The sequence below is a fragment of the Echinops telfairi genome, unplaced genomic scaffold (assembly GCF_000313985.2).
Source record: "Echinops telfairi isolate 266 unplaced genomic scaffold, ASM31398v2 ScPeMD7_11;HRSCAF=52, whole genome shotgun sequence".
Lineage (NCBI taxonomy): Eukaryota > Metazoa > Chordata > Mammalia > Afrosoricida > Tenrecidae > Echinops > Echinops telfairi.
In genome coordinates this window covers 36161259-36167872 of record NW_022103908.1, presented here as the reverse complement: position 1 = coordinate 36167872, position 6614 = coordinate 36161259, and positions in this window count along the sequence as shown.

Here is a 6614-nt window from a genome sequence, read left to right as displayed (position 1 = left end):
TGCTGTCCCCCACAGCACGGTGGGTTAGTGAGGGGGCATTGTGTCTCGTGATGGTACCAGCCCTAGGGACCTCTCTGTGAATTGGCTTCTCCAAGCAGGAATGTCATCCACAAGGCTTGGTGGGCCAGGATGTGATTTTCTCTCTCTCTTTCTCCCTCTTTGTTTGCTCCCTTGTGGTATGGGGAGAACCACCACTCTCTCAGGGCTGTATCTTCAGTGCTGTACTCTGTAGTGCATTCTTCTGGGGAGGAGGTCAACATCGCTGGGATTGGACTGGCCCTACAGAGCTTTCTGTTAGTTTGCTGCTCCATGCCATTATGTTGCCCTTGAGGCTTGCACACCAGGTAAAGGTTGGGTCCCTTTTTAGCTTTCCTGTAGAGACATGAGCAAGACCCTCCCCATGTGTGGGTTAGTTCCCTGTTCCCCAGTATAAATACAGGCATGTACATATATCAATATATAACTGTAGGGATATAGAGCTGTGTACATATATTTAAATATTAAGCATTAAGGTAGCAGACAGGCATTGGGCCTCTACTCAAGCAATCCCTAAATGTAAGAACACTTTGTTCTAATAATCTGGCATTCTGGGATGGTTGAAGATAAAATGGGTGCATACACAAAATGTGGTTAAGAAAGCTGATGGTGCCCAGCTATTAAAAGATATAGCACATGGGTCTTAAAGGCTTGAAGTTAAACAAGCAGCCATCTAGCAAGGAAGCAACAATGTCCACATGGAAGAAGCACACCAGCCTGTGTGATCACAAGGTGTCAACAGGATCAGGTATCATGCATCAGAAGACCCCAAACAATCGTATCAATGCAAATGAGGGGGATTGGAGTGGAGACCCAAAGCCCATTTGCAGAAAATTGGACATCTCACAGAAGGGTCATAAGGAAAGGATGAGCCATCCAGGGTGCAGTATAGCATGTGGCGAAACATACAACTTTCCTCTAGTCTTTTAATGCTTCCACCCCTTACTATCATGACCCCAGTTCTACCTTACAAATCTGGCTTTACCTGAGCATGTACACTGGTACAGATAAAAGCTGGAAACACAGGACATACAGGACAGATAAGCTCCTCAGGACCAATAATGTGAGTGGTGATGCCAGGAGGGTAAGGGTAAGGTGGGGGAGAAAGGGGAACCCCATCACAATGATCTACATATAACCCCCTCCCAGAGGGACAAGCAACAGAAAAGTGAGTGAAGGGAAACATCAGTCAGTGTAAGACATGAGAAAAATAATAATTTATAAAGTATCCAGGGTTCATGAAGGAGCTTGGGGAGGGGGAAATGAACTGATACCAGGGACTCAAGTAGAAAGAAAATGTTTTGAAAATGATGGCAACATGTATACAAATGTGCTTGACACAATGGATGTATGGATTGTTACAAGAGCTGTAAGAGCCCCCAATAAAATGATTAAAAAAAAAAAGTAATCAAAGGCTGAAGTGGGCATAAAAACTAAAAATAAAAGAAAACCCTCACTGCCATCAAGTCAATGCTGACTTGGAGCCAACTCCCGTGGGTTTCTGAGACTGTAACTTTTTACTGGGGTAGAAAGCCCAGTCTTTCCGCCGCGGAGCTGCTGGTGGTTCTGAACTGTGGATCACCTCCAGGGGTACTTTTATATAGTACATATGTAAGAATTTCAGATGTGGTCAGTATTCTTTTTCATAACTTTCTTGACTTTTCTTGTGCATTTTCCTTAAACAGATAAATCTTTAAAATAAGCATTTCAAACGCTACTTGTAAAATTATCTTGGGATTACATTGATTTATATATTCATTTAAGTATATTGGATCATTGTAATATAGGATCTTTCCATTCAGAAATATTGAATACATCTTCATTTATTCAAGACCCATTTTGTGTCTTTCAACACAGTTTTATTTTTTTAATACAGGTTTTACATGCTACTTGTAATGTTTCTTCCTGGATATTTCACAGTGTCTATTGCTATTATATGTGGATCACTTTCCATTAAATTTTCCAATTTATGATTTCATCTATATGGGAGAATTATTGATTTTTGTATGTTCATCTTGTATTTGGATACTTTGTTGAACTTTCTTATTAGTTCTAATATGATATTGATTGTCTTGGATTTTCTAGTTAGAAACCTGTATTATCTACAAAAATGACAGATTATCTCTTCATTTTATATATACATATATATTATATACACATACATGTATAAGTATAGCATTTTAAATTTTGCAGTTACCTTTAAAACTATGCAAACATAAACATAAAATGAAACAGATGAAATTAAGTTAATAATGTTTTATTTAATCCAACTCAAACCCAAATTTATAGCGACTCTATAGGATATGCTACAATTGACCCCCTGAGTTTCTGAGACGCTAACGCTTTAAAGGAGTAGAAATTCCTGTCCTTCTCCCGAGGGGCAGCTGGTGATTTTGAGCTTTGGACCCTGCCATTACAGCTCAACACTAAGTCACTCTGCCACCAGAGCTCTAGTATAGCTCAAATGCTATCATTGAATATATCATAAATATTATTAATGAAATCTTTTCATTCTTATTTTTGATATTGATCTCCAAGGCCATCGTGGATTTTTTAATTTAACAGTTTATCTTTAACAATGTCGCCATCAACAAACAACAATGTCGTAATCATAAAATTCACGTATCACATCTTTGAATAGTTCAATCACATTCAGAAGACTTGGGCAACCAATACTATAATCAATTCCAGTACATTTTTTCTCCCTGGTACTCCTTTTTCATTAGCTCCACATTTTCTGCCAGCCTCCCTGATCATATCCTTTTGAATCTATTGATCCAATTGTTGTCTCAATAGATTTACATTTACATTACCGACTGTAATTTGCACCAACCACCTTTCACGTGCCTGAGGCATAATTGAATTACCTGGCCTAGATGACTCTTATGTCCATAGTCTTTGTAACTTCAGCCAAATGAACCGGGGGGGCGGGGTGGTGGTGGTGGGGTGGAGCATGCAAATAAGATGTATGAGAGTCTGCCAGGGGAACCCGCTCGTTCTGCCATTCCTCTGGGTATAAAGTGAGCGGGAATCAGGCTCTCACAGCCATGAAGAAGGAGGAGCCAATAGCAGAGCAAACCTTTTGGACCCAAAGAGAGAGACCCACAGAGAGGCCCGAGCAGCAGCAGTGGCAGCAGGACTGAGGGCATGAGATAGAGCAACTGACTTCCCGGCCACAGAACGAATAAAGGCAACAGCCTTCAGGCTGGAGGCTGGCTTGCAGCATGAGGTGCCCTTTAAACATAATTTCTGAAAGAGCTCTGTAACATTCACAAAGCAGCACAGAAATGAAAGAATTGTGTGTCTGAGGCTGAGGACCAAAGAGAATCCTGCCTCTGGGCATGGCTGAAAAGAACCACTGGGGAAAGTAGAACTGTGGCCTCAGTGTTTCTGATTCTGCAACCTTTACGCTTTTCTAAGAAGCGTCATCATTATGAGTCTTGTACTGTCTGTGAGCCTGTGTGACCATCACAACGGATTACTGAGCCCACGAGAGAAGGAGAGTGCTGTGGGACGGGCAGTTGGTGGGAGAGTGGGCTAAGAAGGCTGGAGGGCAGAGACATGTCTGACCTCTGCCTCAAGGATCATCCCTGGGCGGATGTGGAGCTGGATTCTCCTTCTGTACGTGAAGTTGGGGGTCAGATGTGGGCTCCGAACCATTTGTTCCAGTGCCCGTGAAGCACATATGGCTCCTGTGTTAGCACAGCTCTGGCTCCATTGGTTAGATCCAGAGCAAGCTTTCCTAAGTGAACAGAGAGATCATCAGCCACCTCCATGCTAGAACTGCAGGGATCAGGCATAAATCCTCAAGCATCAAATACCTTTTCCACCTACACATGCCGAAACTTGCTCAGCCTAAAACTCTTCAACATGACAAAATAGTTTTTCTTCTGTAAATGAAACATGTGGCTTTGCCATTAGGCCCCTTGCAGAGAGCTGATTGTCAGGGACATTGACTGAGAGAAGGTGGAAGCCTTCGTGTCTGCAGGAGGACGGGAGGGAAGTCCAGAATGATGAGAAATGAGAAGGTGGTGCTGATGTCGAGTGTGTAAAAGGCAAGCTTTACACACTCACGGTTTTATCAGAGCCACACCTGGATCCGGCTGCTTTTTACCCAGACACACCTCCTTTGGCGGAGCTACCGGACAGAAACCTTACCCGAGAAGATAGGCCAACTCTGAGGAAAATCAAGGGGACGTTGGCCCGGAGAGGGCCGGATATCACTCTGATACGTGTGACAGACCACCGCCTCTCTATCGGTGCGTCACACCTTGGTAACAGGCCTGTCGCAGTGATCCTGGAAGCTATGAGAGTGGTATTGCAAAGACCAGCAGGGCAACCCATGGCAGACAGGGGTAACCAGAGCCTCCAGACTGAGACAGACTGGGAAGAAAGGCTTGTGATTTACTTCCCACATATTAACCAATAAAATGCTTATGTAAGCAAATGACTACTATCCTAAGGTTATGGATCTGGAAGTTACTTTGAGGGTGCTCCAAAAATAGCAACTTAAGACTACCATATATTTGCTATTTTCGTAGTCTCTTTACTTTTTTAATGACATGTCTTAATCTAGCAGAACTAGTTCTGTCTGTGAATGAACATTATTGAAAGTTCTTCTCTGTCTCCAATCCTCAACATCTGCATAAAGACAGTACATAAGCCATAGGCATATTAATGGAATTTGAGCTCACACTTAATTATAGCCCTAATCTAAGAACAATTAGTTCTTACAACATGACCCTTCTCAGTATTTACCCTCATGAAGAGATCACTGAAGATATTGGTGCTCTAGTAAAGGGTGGTGAAGAAATCAGATGGTGCTTGGCTATCAGAAAGAATAGTGTCTGGGTCTTAAAAGCTGGTCTTAAAACAAATAGCCATTTAAGTGAGGTGCTGGCTAAGCCCATACAGAAGAAGCACACCAGCTTGTGTGGTACAACTACTGAAAATAATAAAATCCAAGACTGGAAGAGGAAATAGTATTCGAGTTTAAATTCTGTCTTTGAAATGTTTTGCAAGCATTTCTGTATATGAAATCCAGGATACATAAATCCAACAAGTATCAATATGGGTAAATTTTCTAAATAGTATGTAGTAATAGTTAATTAAAGAAAATGTCCTTTTTTATCAATGTAAAAACAATGGTTGACAAAATGTAGAAAGCACCGAACCACCAGGAAAACATATTTAAGAGCGCAGGTTTTTGCACTAGAGTCTGACTTGGGTCTTGGAGAGAGCCCACAGTTCATTATTCCATACTGGGGGTGCTTGCTTTTGAATTATTGAGAAATTAAAATATCCTCTTATGTTTCTAAAAAAGAGAGAGAGAGATGGTAACTGCATTAATAGCTTTGTAAGGTTATGGCAGAGGAAGTTTAGGGTAAATGGGGAACTAAAATCAGTACACAAATGAAGAAAATGTTCTACAATTGATTGTGGTGATGATTGTACCACTGAATTGTATGCTATATGAATTATATGTCAAGAACAGTGCTAAAATTAGGGGGGAAACGTCTGTATCACAACAGGGCATGGTTCAATATACTGGAAAATCACCTCCAAGTTTGGAAGGCATGCACGCGACACAAAGGGCTGCAGTAGACTTGAACATACGAGGCTGGAGCAGGACCAGGCAATGCCTCCTTCTGTTGTTCAGTGAGTCACCAGCAGGGGGAGCTGGTGCCTGGGAGGGGCTGCTTCTCACAGCAAGCTCCCTCAGTGTTCAATGAATTAGTGTTGGTCTGAGAAATAAATTCAAAATGTCCCCCTGAACATTTTTGTTTTTCTCTGTCCACCACCTACATCACTTTCATTATATTTTCATCATACATCGAGCCAAATTGAATACAAAGTTCAACTTGACACTTTAAAGAACTCAACTGCCTTACTTGAAAAGGCATGTGCCACATAAATTGCTAACTCAATTTTAAAAGGAGGACAAAAGGGAGTCCTAGCACTTCAGAATTGACGAGAGCATATAAAAGCGCAGAGCATCCAGATGTGCTGAAGCCACTGAGGCGAAATGAACCCTTCAAACCATGACCCTGAGATCATCTTTCAAACCTTAATCTAGAAACCCTGAAGTCTTCTTGGAACCTGTTCCTCCCCTTCAAATAGGCTGTCTCAATTAGTAGAGTGCATCTGCTTTGAGCATCGGGCTCTCTGAAAGAATTATGTATGGGAGACCAAATGGACAGTGGTCACGCCGAAGGTTGGATGGGAAGTTTAGGGAACAGGGAGTTCAGGGTCACGGTGAAAGGCATAATGGAAACCTATCTTGAAGAATGAAATCCATGTCACTGGATTCTCTGTAAATGTAGAAAGTAGTTTAATGGTTTATCTTTAGCTACACATACTTTTACAAAGGTTAAGGAAATAGAAATAAAAAGACTTAAACTCTATATAGCATTGGGCCAGGACCAAATGGATCCATGGGATGGAATAGAAAGGCCAGTGAAAGATCATGTATATATTGGGACTTAATCTACCACCGAGGTATATCATTAATCAATAGAAAAAAAGATTTACTGCTTAGTAGAGAGTGTTGCCAAAGTAGACTCACTATATGGACAGAA